Here is a 17,349-nt window from a genome sequence, read left to right on the forward strand (position 1 = left end):
TACTTTCTCCCCATAAGATTTGATCCCATTTGCCCCAAGTGCTATATCTAGTTACCTTTTGAATACATTCAATGTTTGGCATCAACTACTTCCTGTGGCAGTGAATTTTACAGGCTCACCACTCTTTGGGTGAAGAAATATCTCCTCATCTCTGCCCTAAATTGTCTACCCCAAATCCTCAGGCTGTGACCCCTGGTCATGGACACAACCACCATCAGGAACATCCTCCCAGGATCTACCCTGTCCAGTTCTGTCAGAATTTTATTAATCTCAGTGTGATCTCCCACCTCATTTGCCTGAACTCTAGCGAAAAAAATCCCAACCTAGTCAATCTCTCCTCATAAGCTAGCTACCCTCTCATGATGTTGTACACCATGCTCAGGTGTGCGCATGCTCAATGGTGCACTTTGTTCTGGCTGAACACTGCAAGCTTAGAAATGAACAGACAGTTTGAGGGCTGCATACTTTTGCGATAGAAGCGACAACCATAGATTAATCTTATGTTGGAGCGTATAAAGTTTCGTGGATGCTCATGTAACTTAGTCAAAGGCAACATTGAGCTCAGCTGTGCTATTTCCACAGACAAACTGCTAAAGTAGCACTATCTTTGCAGCACAATGGTACTGCCACTCTTACTTAAAAGAACAACTGGTATGGAATTACACAGTTAACAGTAGGGCCCTGGAGAGTGCAGTTGATCAGAGAGACCTAGGAATGTAGGTATAAAGCTCCTTGAATGCATGTCACTGATAGATATGTTTGACATGCCCTTCATTTGTCAGAGCACTAAGTACCGGAATCGGGACGTGTTGTCACAGCCATACAAGATATTGGTAAGGTCATATTTGGAGTACTGTATACAATTCTGGTTGCTCTGCTCTAGGAAAGTTATTATTAAACTCGAAAAAAGTGCAAAAAGCATTTACAAGGATGTTACCAAGACTGGAAGGTTTGAGTTACAAAGGAGAGACTGGATAAACTTTTTTTTTCTGGATGCTGAGGAATGACCTTCTGGAGGTTTATAAATTTATGAGTGGCGTAGATAAGATGAATTACCAAGGTCTTTCCCCCAAGATAGGGTAGTCCAAAACTAGTGGGAATAGATTTAAGGTGAGAGAAGAAAGATTTAAAAGGGACCTGAGAGACAATTTTTTCACAGAGGCTAATGTGTACCTAGAAATAGCTTCCAAAGGAAATGGTAGAGGTAGGTAAAATTACATTTAAAAGACAATTGGACAGGCACATGGAGAGGAAAGATTTGGAAGGATATGGGCCAAAGCAGGGAAATGGGACTAGTCAATTTAGGAAACCTAGTTGGCATGGACAACTTGGGCCAAAAGGCCTGTTTCCACACTGTATGGCACTATGACAAACAGCCATCACATTAAGTATGGCCTGGAGGGAAACAATGTTGGGCTCTTAACAGACTCCAACCTCAGTTCACAATTTTTATGGGTAGGAAAGAAAGACAAAGGAAGAAGGAAACAAAGTATAATGTACACAGAATATACTAACGACTTTCAAAGTTCCAATAAGTGCATTACAGCCAACAATACTCTTATTTTGGAAAAGATTAGCCTGAATAAGGGCGTAGGCCCAAAACATCAGCTTTTCTGCTCCTCTGATGCTGCTTGGCCTGCTGTGTTCATCTAGCTCTACACCTTGTTATCACACTACGTGTCAGGTTGTGTTTGTAATCTATAACCCATTGAACTATAACCAGGCAAAAACAAACAGAAGTGTCACCATAAAACTTCCTTCTTTTGATTAGTCTTGCTGTGGAATATATACCTATTACAAACACTTCCTGTGGTGACTTGAAAGTGCTCAACACCATCATTTCTTCCAAGCTGTAGAGCCACCTTTTTTAATTTTGTATGAACTTGATTGAATGCAAATTTGGAGGTTTCTGATACTGAGGAAATTAATTATTGAGATAATGAAAATATGAAAGTTCTCTTTTTATGGCTTGTCACCTTTCTGAATGAGGGTCCAACAAAGGGAAATGAGCTAGTTGATATTATATCTCAGTTAACAGCAAAATTCCGATAGCAGTATCAACTTACTAATAGAACACTTATAATTGGTAAGGGAAAGATTGAATAGTCAGTTAATAACACAGAGCACAAGTTTGGTCAGAAAAAGGCAACCTCCATTTGAAGTTGAAATAGTATCAGAGATAATGGGAACTGCAGATGCTGGAGATTCCAAGATAATAAAATGTGAGGCTGGATGAACACAGCAGGCCAAGCAGCATCTCAGGAGCACAAAAGCTGACGTTTCGGGCCTAGACCCTTCATCAGAGAGGGGGATGGGGGGAGGGAATTTATTCCAGTTCCCTCCCCCCATCCCCCTCTCTGATGAAGGGTCTAGGCCCGAAATGTCAGCTTTTGTGCTCCTGAGATGCTGCTTGGCCTGCTGTGTTCATCCAGCCTCACATTTTATTATCTCCATTTGAAGTTCTTCATTTTAAATTCATCAGGAGGGACATAAGAACACCAAATTCCAAATGGAATAACAATTTATAGCTCACCAAAAAAGGGTGTCGATTGGTTGGCAAGTTGACTCTGATTTGTCATGGTGTTGCTATGGCGAATACAAATTTGAATTATTCTAGGTATTACATTCTTATGTCCGTCCTGATGAGTGCAAGGCAAAATTTTCAACAGCAGGTCTCTCTCTTTTAAACAAAACATTGAACAATTATTAGGCTTTTAAATGTTAATTTTTATACAACCTGAAACTAATAGAGGTCATATGACACAATTAGGATTTACCTCCATGTGCGTCACAGGATTCTGATTGTAATATGTTTTTCAATGTAACTAAGAATAATGGCTATTTCCAGGGCACAGTAAAATGTGTGACCAATTTAACTGGGGCCAGAATAAGTCAAGAGAATTAAGATTTTGGCCAGTTCCTTTTTAAAATGGACCAAGACTATTACATGTGTTCTACCTCATAAGAAAACCTTGGACCTTATCTGCCCCAGTTGTAGTGGCTTTCAAGTCTCCCTCTTAACAAGTCATCTGACTGCCTGGGATTGTGGAGCTGGAGGAAGTGAGTGAAGTCTTTAATTAATACTTTGCATTGGTATTCACAAAGGAGAAGGACATGGAGGATGGTGAGTTTAGAAAGAGATATGTTGATATTCTAGGACATGCTGATGGAAAAACGGATGAGGTGTTGGGTGTTTTGAAGAGCATTAAGGTAGACAATCCCAAGCTTTCATTGTATCCATCTCAGAATACTGAAGAAGATAAGGAAAGAAACTGCTAGCACCCTGTGTGAAATCCTTGTATCTTGTTTAGTTCACAGGAGAGGTCTCAGATGACAGTGTTGTTCCTTTGTTTAAGATGGGTAACAGAGAATTTACAACCAGTGAGCCTTATGTCAGTGGTAGGAAAATTATTGGAGAAGATTCTTAGGGACACAATTTACTCATATTTGGAAAAATATGGACTTATTAATGATAGGCATCATGGCTTCATGTGTAGGAGGTCATGTCTCTCACAAACTTGATTGAGTTTTTTGAAGAAGTCATGAAGATGATTGATGAGGGAAGGGTGGTGGATGTTGTTTTTATGGAGATTGCAAGGCTTTTAGCAAGGTCCATCATGGCAGGTTGATACAAAAGGGGAAGTCACATAGATCCTTGGTGAGCTGGTAAGATGACTTGGCCATACAAGTGTGTTTTTCTGATTGGAGATCTGTGACCAGTGGTGTTCAAGGATCAGTGTTGGCACCCCTGTTGGTCGCAATATATTTAAATGATTTGGAGGAGGAATTAAGTAGTCTAGTTAGTAATTTGCAGAGCTGAAGAATCCCTGAGAGTACTGCAGAGTATAGATAGGCTGGATACATGACTAGAGCTGAAGAATCCCTGAGAGTACTGCAGAGTATAGATAGGCTGGATACATGACTAGAGAAATGACAGATGGAATTTAATCTGGAAAAAATGCTAGGTGGTACATTTTGGAAGGTCAAATGTGGGAGGGAAGTATACAGTAAATGTCAGAACCCTTAGAGGTATTAACATACAGAGAATCAAGCGCACAGGTCCATAGTTCCTTGAAGGTGGTAGCACAAGTGAATAAGGTGGTCAAGACAATGTATTGCATGATTGCATGGTCAGGGCACAGAATATAAAAATTGGCAAATTCATGTTACAATTGTATAGAACTTAAAAGTCACATGACACCAGCTTATAGTCCAACAGTTTTATTTGAAGACACAAGCTTTCAGAGTCTCAATCTTTCTTCAGAAAGCTGTTGGACTGTGACCTAGTGTCATGTGACTTTTGATGTTGTCCACCTCCACATCATGTATAGAACTTTAGTTAGGCCACATTTAGGTCTACCAAGATATTACCTGGTTTGGAGGGGATTACCTATGAGCAGAAATTGAATAAACTTGCTTTGTTTTCACTTGAACGTCAGAGGCTGAGGGGCGATCTGATAGAAGTTTACAAAATTATAAGAATCTTGGATTGTCGAGTCTTTTTCCCAGGGTAGAAATATCAATTTACACAGAAGATGGTAAACGCCTGGAATGCACTGTTAGTGGAGATGATAGAAGTGGATACAATGACAATGTTTAAGAAGCATGTTGACAGATACTTGAATAGGCAAGGGATAGAGGGATAGGAACACAAAAACACAAAGGGATTTTAGATAACAAGGTGTAGAGCTGGATGAACACAGCAGGCCAGGCAGCATCAGAGGAGCAGGAAGGCTGATGTTTTGAGCCTGGACCCTTCTTCAGAAATTTTAGTTTAGAAAGGTGTCGAGTATCAGTGCAGGCTTGAAGGGTCAAAGGACCTGTTCCTGTGCTATAGTATTCTTTGTTCTATTCCACGTTATCACAACAATGGTATTCTGCCACTAAGAAATTTGTTCCTGCCATTGTCCAATTTATGCTTCCCAGGATTTGTCGAGGACCTTTCAGGCGAACCTTGGGAGCTGAAGTCTTCCGAGCCTCAATTTTTGGTGGACTCAATGATTTCCTGTTTTCTGATCTGTAAATGTCAGCTATTTTTAAAAGTAGGGCTTAAGGGTGACTTTAATTCTGCTTACCCAACAATGTGACCTTGCTTTAAAATGTGCATTTCTACTTTAAATAACAGAGTTTTAAGAGCCCTGCCAAAAAATTGCATGGACAGAAAAAGTGTGTAAGGAGATGTGGGAGGTTGGGGAGGAACATGAGACTGCCCCTTAACTGATGCAACTGGGGGGTCTGTCTGTGAATCATTCTAAAATGGATTTGGAAGTTAAAACTGCCCAGACCTAATGTTGAGGCAGCATGGATTTGTGAAAGGTGTGCAAAAGTTTTTTTAAAAAGATATTGATTTCCAGAGACGTTTGATGCAGTACCACACTACAGACTTGTGAGCAAAGTCAAAGATCAGAGCATAAAAGGGACAACAGCAATGAGGATGTAAAAGTGACTGAGTGAAAGGAAATGGACACTAATGGTCAATGGATATTTCTCAATCTAAAGGAAGATTTGCAGTGGAGTTCTCCAGGAGTTGACTTTGGGACCCTTACCTTTCCTGATATATATTAATGATCAGGAATTTGGTGTGCAGAGAAGTGTGAGATGGTACACTTTCATTAGAAGAATATTGAATCAAAATATAAAATAGAGAGTACAATTCTAAAAGGAGTTCAGGAGCAGAGGGACCTGAATGTATGTGGGCATATGTCATTGAAGGTAGTAAAATAAGTGGATAGCGCTGTTAATAAAGCCAAGGACACTGTATATTTTATTGATAAGGACATAGTGCAAAGAGGTGATGTTGATTTTTTATAAAACACTTGTTAGACCTCAGGTGGTGTATTGTGTACAGTTATGAGCACCGCATTGGAGGAAAGATGCGAATAGATTGGAGAAAGTACAGAAGCAATTTACAAGAAGGATTCCAGGGATGAGAATTTTCAGTTATAAGGATAGATTGAAGAAGTTGGGATGTTCTCCTGGGAGAGAAGAAGAATGAGAGGAGATTTGGTGGTGGTTTTAAAATTCATGAGTGGGCTGGATAGAGTAGATAGATTGAAGTTGTACTTGCTCATAAAAGGAACAAGGATGAGAGCGCATAGATTTCAAGTGATGTGAGAAAAAACCTCAGCATGTTGATTGGGTATGGAATGCACTACCTGGATGTGTTGTGGCGGCAGGTTCAACTGAAGCATTCAAGAGGGCTCAGTGCACAAGTGTATGTGGGAAAAGCAGGAAGTTGGCATCATGTAATCATGCCCTTTTGAGGAGCTATGCAGACATGATGGACCCAATGGACTCCTTCTGTGCCATTATACTTCTTTGATTCTGTGAAATAACATTTGATCAATTTACTGGAGTTCTTTGAAGGAGTAACATGTGATGTAGATGAGGGGCAGCTTTGTGACATAATGTACTCACATTTCCAGAAGGCACTTGGCAAGGTGTCTCAGACTTTCTTCTCCTCCTGACCCACAGGTAAATTCTTAGAAATGTTTTCAAGAAACCTCATGGGATTTAATTAATCTGGCCTTCCTTCCTACAATGATACACCATTGGGAAAACCATTATTCAGACAACCAATTCACTACTGTTCATTTCACCCACTGCCAAAGTGTCATTTAATGACATGAGACATCAAGGCAAGTGAATGCATCTTTGAGTATCTTCTCCCTATAACCTCACCATTGACTCCACATTGAATTCATTGACTCTGCTTCACTCCTCTTTCTGCGGTCAGTATCAATCATGACTCATACCTCAGGTTCATGCCCACACACATTGCTACATGTCTCATGCCCACCTCTCACTACTTGCACACAAAGTTTTGCTAATCGCCCACGACAAACACATCATGCAAAAGTAATCATGACTCAGTCTCCTCTCTCCCACAAGATTAACAAAGAATAAAAGCAACATATTTGCTGCTAGACTAGCAGACATTGACCGAATGTTGCATACCAACTGCACAAGGAGCAGGTGGAAGGTTTCACAGTTTACAGTCTCAATCTACTTGCTGACACAGTGTATAGTTATCCAGGCAAAATCATGTGCATGGTCAATCTGCTTCTCTCTGGAAACAGAAACAGTGAGATATTTCTGGTAAACACATGGCTAAAGAGTTAGTGTGAAGGGGAGGTTCCTCTGATTCCTGGAGTATCGAGACAAGTTCTGGGCAAGGTGGGGCCAGTACAAACTGGACAGGTTACACTTGGGCAGCACTGGGACTGATGTCCTAGGGGGACTATTTGCTAGATTGGTTGGGGAGGGTTTAAACTAAATTGGCAGGGAGATGGGAGCCTGTTCAAGAGTCAGGAAGGAGAATCAGTATTTAGGAAGGATTGACAAAAAGGAAAAGGCAGTGGCATTACAAAACATTAACTATTTACACAAGGTTCTGAAGACATAACTGAAGAGTAGCCAAAGTATCTTTATCATACAAGTGGATCTGGATTGACTGGGCCAGAGGGCAGAGGAATGGCAGATGGATTTTAATTTTAATAAATGCGAGGTGTGATAATTTGGCAAGATAAACTAGGGTAGGACTTATACAGTAAATGGAATGGCCCTGGGAGTGTTGTTGAACAGCAAGACCTAGGGATGCAGGTGCACAGTTTGTTAAAAAATAGCAACACAAGCAGACAGGTGAAGAAGGCATTTGGCATGTTTGCCTTCACTGATCAAACCATTGAGTAAAGGAGTTGGGACATATGTTACAATCATGGAAGACATTGGTAAAACCACAACTGGAGTACTACATGCAATTCTGGACAGTCTGCTATAGGAAGAACGTTATTGATTAGAAAAGAGAGCAAAATAAGATTGACAAGCATGCTACCAAGACTGGAAGGTTTGAGTGATAAAGACAGGCTGGATAGGCTGGGACTGTTTTTTCCCTGGAGTGTCGGAGGCTGAGGGGTGACATTATAGAGATTTATAAAACCATGAGAGGCATAGATAAGGTGAATAGTCAAGATTTTTTTCCCCAGGATAGGGTAGAGCAGTCCAAATGTAAAGGGTGCAAGTTTAAGATGAGAGAGGAAAGATTTAAAAGGAAACAAAAGGGCTTTTTTTTTACACGGAGACTGGTGCCTATCTGAAATGAGCTGCCAGAGGAAGTGGTAAAGTTGAGTATAATTACAACATTTAAAAGACATTTATACAGCTACATGGATAGGAAAGACTTAGAAACATATGGGCAAAATGCAAGCAAATGAGACTAGTTCAGTTTAGGACACCTGGCCAATATGGGCAAGTTGGGCTGAAGGGTCTGTTTCCATGCTGTATGACTTCATGATTCTATAATTGTGTGGTCTCTGACATCACATTTGATGATGTCACTCACGTTCTAATCCTTTCAAACCTTCTTAGATTATGGATTGTGACATAATAACAATTGTTTTCAAAATTCTGAAACAGAGAAGACTGTTAGAGAGTGGTGCAGTTTCGGTTCAAAATCTTGGTCTCCAACCTGGACTCTTGGGAAACATTAATTTAAAAAAACTGCAGACTGTCAGCTTGCACTTTTCCATCTGTTATCTTGAAATAGTGGAACTCAGGATCTTTGCATCCATGATTTCCTAACAAGGGTTATATGGGAGCAGTTGATTGGTGCTCCAGCTGATTGAAGAAGCAATCCCTCATGCTGACTCTCAGTGCAATAAGAACTCATCCAGCATTCTAAAGCAGGAGGTACAATACTATGATAATGGGAACTGCAGATGCTGGAGAATCCAAGACAATAAAATGTGAGGCTGGATGAACACAGCAGGCCCAGCAGCATCTCAGGAGCACAAAAGCTGACGTTTCGGGCCTAGACCCTTCATCAGAGATGGGGATGGGGTGAGGGTTCTGGAATAAATAGGGAGAGCGGGGGAGGTGGACCAAAGATGGAGAGAAAAGAAGATAGGTAGAGAGGAGAGTATAGGTGGGGAGGTGGGGAGGGGATAGGTCAGTCCAGGGAAGACGGACAGGTCAAGGAGGTGGGAACCTCATCCCACCTCCTTGACCTGTCTGTCTTCCCTGGACGGACCTATCCCCTCCCCACCTCCCCACCTATACTCTCCTCTCCACCTATCTTCTTTTCTCTCCATTTTCGGTCCGCCTCCCCCTCTCTCCCTATTTATTCCAGAACCCTCACCCCATCCCCATCTCTGATGAAGGGTCTAGGCCCGAAACGTCAGCTTTTGTGCTCCTGAGATGCTGCTGGGCCTGCTGTGTTCATCCAGCCTCACATTTTATTGTCTTGGTACAATACTATGTACTGATTGCCTGGGATATTTCTGCAATAATGTTAATTCATTATTTGGGGGAGTAGAAATCTTACCATTATTGCTGATTTCTTTTCAGTTAAGTGCCAAAAGGCTATGTCGGTCGGTGCAAGGCTATCAGGTGTAGGACAGAATGTGGATGAAGTTATAGCCAGATCAGCCATGATCTTATTGAATAGTAGAGTAGGCTAGAGATGTTGAATGGCTTACCCCTACTCCTTGATTGCATTTTAGTGTGTAAATAGTGCATTAATTTCCTCTCTCTATATAGTTTTAAAGAATATTTTTGCTTGGAATTACAATCTACTTTAAGAATTTTTATTGGGAGCACATCAATACACAGCATATTTAAGGAGTTCATTTTACATGAATAAATAGTGATATTTTGTATTTTTATATCTATTTTTACATGTAAATCAAAGGGAAATTTTGAAAAAATTGTCTCTTCTAGTTTGGGCCCACTTGTAAAGGTAATAAACATACAGAGTGAGAGGAGAGACAGGAAGGATTTGGACTGGGAGGTGAGGCTGTGGGTGAAACTTGGTATAGCAAGCACATTGGTAAATCTCTCCTCCTTAGTACATTAGCAAGAATACCTGCACTCCAAACTTCTCTGAATTGTAAGCAATGTAATATATTTATCAGAAAATAGATATAGCATAAGGCATGAGCTGGCTGGAGCTTTGGGCATTTGAAATGAGAAAAATCTATTCCCCTACATTGAAGAGTGTAAAGTTCATCAATAGTTTAGAGAAGAGTTTCGACATGTGCAAGACCAAAATGTGGTAAACCTCATAAGACATTCTTGGCATGTGAAAGATGTCGATCACCAAATTCAATAGATTGAGTCTTGAAAACATCCTGTTAAGATTCTAAAAAGTTGAATGCTCAATAAATTTGCCCCACATATTCTGGTCAGCAGGAATTCATCGTGCACTGCCATTATCCATGAAGTTTTCTGCGACCCTACAGAGCTTTCGGCTGGGACTTCAGATCCTCAATGAAGCAGAAATGGCTAGTATATCCTGACCAGGATAGTACCAGTGAGTCCTTTAGAGTTGAAAGAAGAAATAAAGAAATTAGAAGGTGATTGAGTCCTTTGAGCTGTTGTGCCATTCGCTATGATCATGGCTGATCATCCACCTCCATACCCTGTTTCCGCTTTCTTTGGACAGCATTTGATCCCTTTAGACCGAATAACTATATCTAGCTCCTTCCTGAAATCATTCAGTATTTTGGCTTCAGACATTTTACATAGAACATAGAACAATACCGTGCAGAACAGGCCCTTTGCCCTCGATGTTGCTCCGACCTGTGAACTAATCTAAGCCCATGCCCCTACACTATCCCATCATTATCCATATGCTTATCCAAGGACTGTTTAAATGTCCCTAATGTGGCTGAGTTAACTATATTGGCAGACAGGGCATTCCACGCCCTTACCACTCTCTGAGTAAAAAACCTGCCTCTGACATCTGTCTTTAATCTATCACCCCTCAATTTGTAGCTATGCCCCCTTGTACAAGCTGACGTCATCATCCTCGGAAAAAGACTCTCACTGTCCACCGTATCTAATCCTCTGATCATCTTGTATGTCTCTATTAAATCCCCTCCTAGCCTTCTTCTCTCCAATGAGAACAGACCCAAGTCTCTCAGCCTTTCTTCATAGGGCCCGTGCTCCAGTCCAGGCAACATCCTGGTAAATCTCCTCTGCACCTTTTCCAATGCTTCCATATCCTTCCTGTAATGGGGCAACCAAAACTGCATGCAATATTCCAAGTGAGGCCGCACTAGCATTTTGTGCAGTTGCAGCGTGACATCACGGCTCCAGAACTCAATCCCTCTATCAATAAAACCTAACACACCGTAAGCCTTCTTAACAGCACCATCGACTTTCAGTGTGGCAACTTTCAGGGATCTATGTGGGATCAGGTGGGAACCTGAGCTGTATACCAGAGGTGAGCGTTGATGCAGGTGAGGCAGTAGCAAGAGGTAGACCAGCTAGTGGGAAGGATTTTCCTGGGAAGGAACCAAGGGATCGGTTAAAGTGTGTCTGCTTTAATGCAAGGAGTATCAGGAATAAAAGTGATGAACTTAGAGCATGGATCAGTACCTGGTGCTATGATGTTGTGGCCATAACAGAGACATGGGTTTCTCATGGGCAGGAATGGTTGCTGGATGTTCCAGGGTTTAGAACATTTAAAAAGAATAGGGAGGGGGGAAAAAGAGGAGGGGGTGTAGCACTACTAATCAGAGAGGGTATCACAGCTACAGAAGCTTCCTTTGTCGAGGAAGATCTGCCTACTGAGTCAGTATGGGTGGAAATTAGGAACAGCAAGGGAGTAGTCACCTCGTTAGGGGTTTACTACAGGCCCCCCAATAGCAGCTGGGAGATTGAAGAAAGCATAGGTTGGCAGATTTTGGAAAAGTGTGCACGCAGTAGGGTTGTTGTAATGGGTGACTTTAACTTTCCTGATATTGATTGGAACCTCCTTCGAGCAGAAGATTTGAATGGAGCTGTTTTTGTAAGGTGTGTTCAGGAGGGTTTCCTAACGCAGTACGTTGACAGGCCGACGAGGGGAGAGGCCATTCTAGACTTGGTGCTCGGAAACGAGCCGGGGCAGGTATCAGATCTTGTGGTGGGAGAGCATTTTGGTGATAGTGACCATAACTGCCTCACATTCTACATAGCTATGGAGAAGGAGAGGATTAGGCAGAATGGGAGGATATTTAATTGGGGAAGAGGAAACTATGATGCGATTAGACATGAGTTAGGAAGCATGGACTGGGAGCAGTTGTTCCATGGTAAGGGAACTATAGACATGTGGAGACGGTTTAAGGAACAGTTGTTGGGAGTGATGAGTAAATATGTCCCTCTGAGACAGGCAAGAAGGGGTAAGATTAAGGAACCTTGGATGACGAGAGCGGTGGAGCTTCTAGTGAAAAGGAAGAAGGTAGCTTACATAAGGTGGAGGAAGCTAGGGTCAAGTTCAGCTGGAGAGGATTACATGCAGGCAAGGAAGGAGCTCAAAAATGGTCTGAGGAGAGCCAGGAGGGGGCACGAGAAAGGCTTGGCAGAAGGAATCCGGGAAAACACAAAGGCATTTTACACTTATGTGAGGAATAAGAGAATGGTCAAAGAAAGAGTAGGGCCGATCAGGGATAGCATAGGGAACTTGTGTGTGGAGCCTGAGGAGGTAGGGGAAGCCCTAAATGAGTTTTTTGCTTCTGTCTTTACGAAAGAAACCAACTTTGTAGTGAATGAAACCTTTGAAGAGCAGGTGTGCATGCTGGAATGGATAGAGATAGACGAAGCTGATGTGCTGAAAATTTTGTCAAACATTAAGATTGACAAGTCGCCAGGCCCGGATCAGATTTGTCCTCGGCTGCTTTGGGAAGCGAGAAATGCAATTGCTTCGCCACTTGCGAAGATCTTTGCATCCTCGCTCTCCACTGGAGTCGTACCTGAGGACTGGAGAGAGGCAAATGTAATTCCTCTCTTCAAGAAAGGAAATAGGGAAATCCCCGGCAATTATAGACCGGTAAGTCTCACGTCTGTCGTCTGCAAGGTGTTAGAAAGGATTCTGAGGGATAAGATTTATGACCATCTGGAAGAGTATGGCTTGATCAAATACAGTCAACACGGCTTTGTGAGGGGTAGGTCATGCCTTACAAACCTTATCGAGTTTTTTGAGGATGTGACTAGAAAGGTTGATGAGGGTCGAGCTGTGGATGTGGTGTATATGGACTTCAGTAAGGCATTTGATAAGGTTCCGCATGGTAGGCTCATTCAGAAGGTCAGGAGGAATGGGATACAGGGGAACTTAGCTGCTTGGATACAGAATTGGCTGGGCAACAGAAGACAGCGAGTGGTAGTAGAAGGAAAATATTCTGCCTGGAAGTCAGTGGTGAGTGGAGTTCCACAGGGCTCTGTCCTTGGGCCTCTACTGTTTGTAATTTTTATTAATGACTTGGACGAGGGAATTGAAGGATGGGTCAGCAAGTTTGCAGACGACACAAAGGTCGGAGGTGTCGTTGACAGTGTAGAGGGCTGTTGTAGGCTGCAGCGGGACATTGACAGGATGCAGAGATGGGCTGAGAGGTGGCAGATGGAGTTCAACCTGGATAAATGCGAGGTGATGCATTTTGGAAGGTCGAATTTGAAAGCTGAGTACAGGATTAAGGATAGGATTCTTGGCAGCGTGGAGGAACAGAGGGATCTTGGTGTGCAGATACATAGATCCCTTAAAATGGCCACCCAAGTGGACAGGGTTGTTAAGAAAGCATATGGTGTTTTGGCTTTCATTAACAGGGGGATTGAGTTTAAGAGTCGTGAGATCTTGTTGCAGCTCTATAAAACTTTGGTTAGACCGCACTTGGAATACTGCGTCCAGTTCTGGGCGCCCTATTATAGGAAAGATGTGGATGCTTTGGAGAGGGTTCAGAGGAGGTTTACCAGGATGCTGCCTGGACTGGAGGGCTTATCTTATGAAGAGAGGTTGACTGAGCTCAGTCTCTTTTCATTGGAGAAAAGGAGGAGGAGAGGGGACCTAATTGAGGTATACAAGATAATGAGAGGCATAGATAGAGTTGATAGCCAGAGACTATTTCCCAGGGCAGAAATGGCTAGCACGAGGGGTCATAGTTTTAAGCTGGTTGGTGGAAAGTATAGAGGGGATGTCAGAGGCAGGTTCTTTACGCAGAGAGTTGTGAGAGCATGGAATGCGTTGCCAGCAGCAGTTGTGGAAGCAAGGTCATTGAGGTCATTTAAGAGACTGCTGGACATGTATATGGTCACAGAAATTTGAGGGTGCATACATGAGGATCAATGGTCGGCACAACATTGTGGGCTGAAGGGCCTGTTCTGTGCTGTACTGTTCTATGTTCTATGTACATGGACACCAAGATCCCTCTGATCATCCACACTACCAAGAATCTTTCTATTGACCCGGTATTCTGCCTTCCTATTATTCTTCCCAAAGTGAATCACCTCACATTTATCCACATTAAACTCCATTTGCCACCTTTTGGCTCAATTCTGCAGTTTATCCAAGTGTCCCTGAAACCTGCAACATTCTTCCACACTGTTCACCATTTCACCGACTTTAGTGTTATCTGCAAACTTACTAACCCATCCACCTATGCCTGCGTCCAAGTCATTTATAAAAATGACAAACATCAGTGGTCCCAAAACAGATCCTTGAGGCACACCACTAGTGACCTGACTCCAGGCTGAATATTTTCCATCAACCACCACTCGTTGCCTTCTTACAGAAAGCCAGTTTCTAATCCAAATGCCATTTTCTGTGGTTACCTTGTGAGGTTTACCTCGAGTTGGTCTTGCGCATGTTGAAACTCTTCTCTCAACTATTTGGTGAACATTATACTCTTCAATGTAGGTGAATAGATTCTTCTCATATCAGACACCTAAAGCTCCAGCTGGCTCCTAGTCTTAGGGTGAAAGCAATTTCTTCTCGTTTCGGTCCTATAAGGGCAGCACAGTGGTTCAGTGGTTAGCATTGCTGCCTTACAGTACCAAGGACCTGGGTTTGAGTCCACCCTTGGGTGACTGTCTGTGTGGAGTTTACACGGAAATCCTCCTGGTGTTCTGGTTTCCTCCCACAGTCCAAAGATGTGCAGATTAGGTGGATTAGCCATGCTAAATTGCCCATAGTGTCCAGGGATGTGCAGGCTAGATGGTTTAGCCATGGGAAATGCAGGGTTACAGGGATGAGGTAGATCTGGGTGGGCTGCTCTTTGGAAGGTCAGTGTGGGCTAGATGGGCTGAATGGCTTGATTCCATACTGCAAGCATAACCCCTATCCTTAGACTATCATCACTGGTTCTGTGTTTATCCTGCCTAATCCTATTGGAATTTTATAGGTTTCAAGGAAGACCCCCATCCTGCCATTCTTTAAATTTCAGTGATACACTAGTTCTGTCATCAAATAGGGGAAAAGACAAAAGGAGAGTACCTGTCCCCATTGCAGCATCAGCAATTCTATTCAGGTAAATTTAGTGAGGCCTCAACTGTGAGGTTGACTGGGGCAGATAGGTTGAGTGGGTAGTAAGGTCTGGCTGGTTCAGGTGGAAACTCAGGACATGGGAGTGGGTACAAAGGCTGGAGTGTTTAGACAGGTCAGGTCAGGTGAACAGTTGAATCATGTGCGATTGTTTGGGGTGACTGGCTTGGGTGGGCTGTTGGCTCTGGTCAAGAGGATAGTCAGGTCTAGGTAATGGGAGTTTGTCATGTCAGGTATTTAGTTGGAATGGGTTGAGTGGCCATGGTAGAGGGATGGTGGGGTGGGGTGGGGTGTGTGAGGCCATTGGCGTCTTTGTGTCCCTCAAGTTCAGTCGCGTTGATTAATCGCAAAGTACAATAGGGTAGCAACCAGTGTAACAGGGAAGTATCCAGGGACAGAGCCAAAATGGTCCAAGATCAAGCTGATAGCTCTGGACCAATTGTGAAAAATCAGAAGTAAGAACAAAGGCTAGAGACCAAATTGCAAGAGGTTAGATGTCAGTGTTGTGAACACTGGTGGAGGAGTTCTCAGGAGGTTGAGAGGATATAAATGCTATTATGAGAGCTGTGAGCACCACTGAGGGCAATTGTGAGGTGTATACACTATCGGGGCAGTTGTGGGGTATGAACGCTTTTGGGTCATTTAGGGGTTGCAAACATTGTGTGGGGCATTGGGCGATGTGAGCATTGGGTGTTGTAAACATTGTTGGAAGGGGCGGAATTGTGAACACTGTCAGCGGTGGTTGGATGGTCTGAAAACCATTGGGGGGAGATGTGAACACTTTCAGTGGATAGGTTGTGGCTGTAAATGTTGTCAGGGGATTGTGGGGTGTGTGAACACTGTCAGAGAACACTGGTGGGATGTTGTGAACACTTGGTAGGGGGATTGAGGAGTATAGTGTAGTGTTGGAGACGGGTACAAATAGTGGTGGGGGGCTTTGGGTGGTATCACCACTGTTGTGGGGGTATGGGTGGTGTGAACATTGTCGGGGTAGTGAACACTGCTGGTGAGGAGTAAACATTGCCCTGGGGGATGGTGGGTGTGAATATTGTTGAAGCATTGAAGAGGGGTGTGAACACTATCATGGGAGCTTTGGGTGCCTGAACTTTGGATGGGTGTGAGCACTGTTGGCAGGCTGGTGAGCACTGTCAGAGAAGGGTGAGGGTTTAAGCATTGTTGGAAGAATGGGCGTGTGTGAACACTGTTGTGGGAGGTTTTGATGGTGTTGACACTATCATAGAATCATAGAATCCCTACAGTGTGGAAACAGAGATCAAGCTGATAGCTCTGGACCAATTGTGAGAAATCAGAGTTAAGAACAAAGGCTAGAGACCAAATTGCAAGAGGTTAGATGTCAGTGTTGTGAACACTGGTGGAGGAGTTCTCAGGAGGCTTTGGGTGGTATGACCACTGTTGTGGGGGTATGACCCGACAAGCCCACGCCACTCCTCCGAAGAACATTCCCCTTCCCCTCTCCCTACCCCTACATTTCCCTTGTCTCACCCACCTAACCTAAACATCCCTGGGCACTATGGGCAATTTCACATGGCCAATCCATATAACCTGCACATATTTGGACTGTGGGAAACCGGAGCACCCGGATGAAACCCACACAGACACAGGGAGAATGTGCAAACTCCACACAGACAGTCGCCCGAGGCTGGATTTGAACCCAGGTCCCTGGTGCTGTGAAGCAGCAGTGCTAACCACTGAGCTACTGTGCCGCCCATCGGCAGTAGGTGAACACTGTTGGGGTTAGGTGTGGGCTGTGTACACTGTTGGATGGTACTGGGGGTTATGTACACTCTCTGCAGGATTTGGTGGTTGTGAACATTGTCAAGGGAGTTTGCAGTATGACTAATGTCAGGGGATGGGTTGGATGCTGTGAGCACTTGAGAGTTGTTGGTGGTTGTGAACGCCATCCCCTGAGTTTGGGCTGCGTGGACATTGATGCAGGATGTATGTGGGCGGGGCACGGTTTGAACGCTGGGGGTATTGGAGCGTGTCCACTGTAGAAAAGAAACTGAAGCCATTGACAGTCTCCAGTATTGACCTATAGA

The 17,349-nt window shown here is 43.4% G+C and overlaps 1 protein-coding gene across 1 annotated transcript in view; it reads right to left on the reverse strand.

The window, feature by feature from the left end:
- tagapb (T cell activation RhoGTPase activating protein b) overlaps positions 1-17,349 on the reverse strand; it is a 143,755-nt gene that overhangs the window by 77,397 nt on the left and 49,009 nt on the right. The gene's annotated exons all lie outside the window — the stretch shown is intronic.

Source organism: Stegostoma tigrinum, chromosome 9, assembly GCF_030684315.1.
Source record: "Stegostoma tigrinum isolate sSteTig4 chromosome 9, sSteTig4.hap1, whole genome shotgun sequence".
NCBI classification, from domain to species: domain Eukaryota; kingdom Metazoa; phylum Chordata; class Chondrichthyes; order Orectolobiformes; family Stegostomatidae; genus Stegostoma; species Stegostoma tigrinum.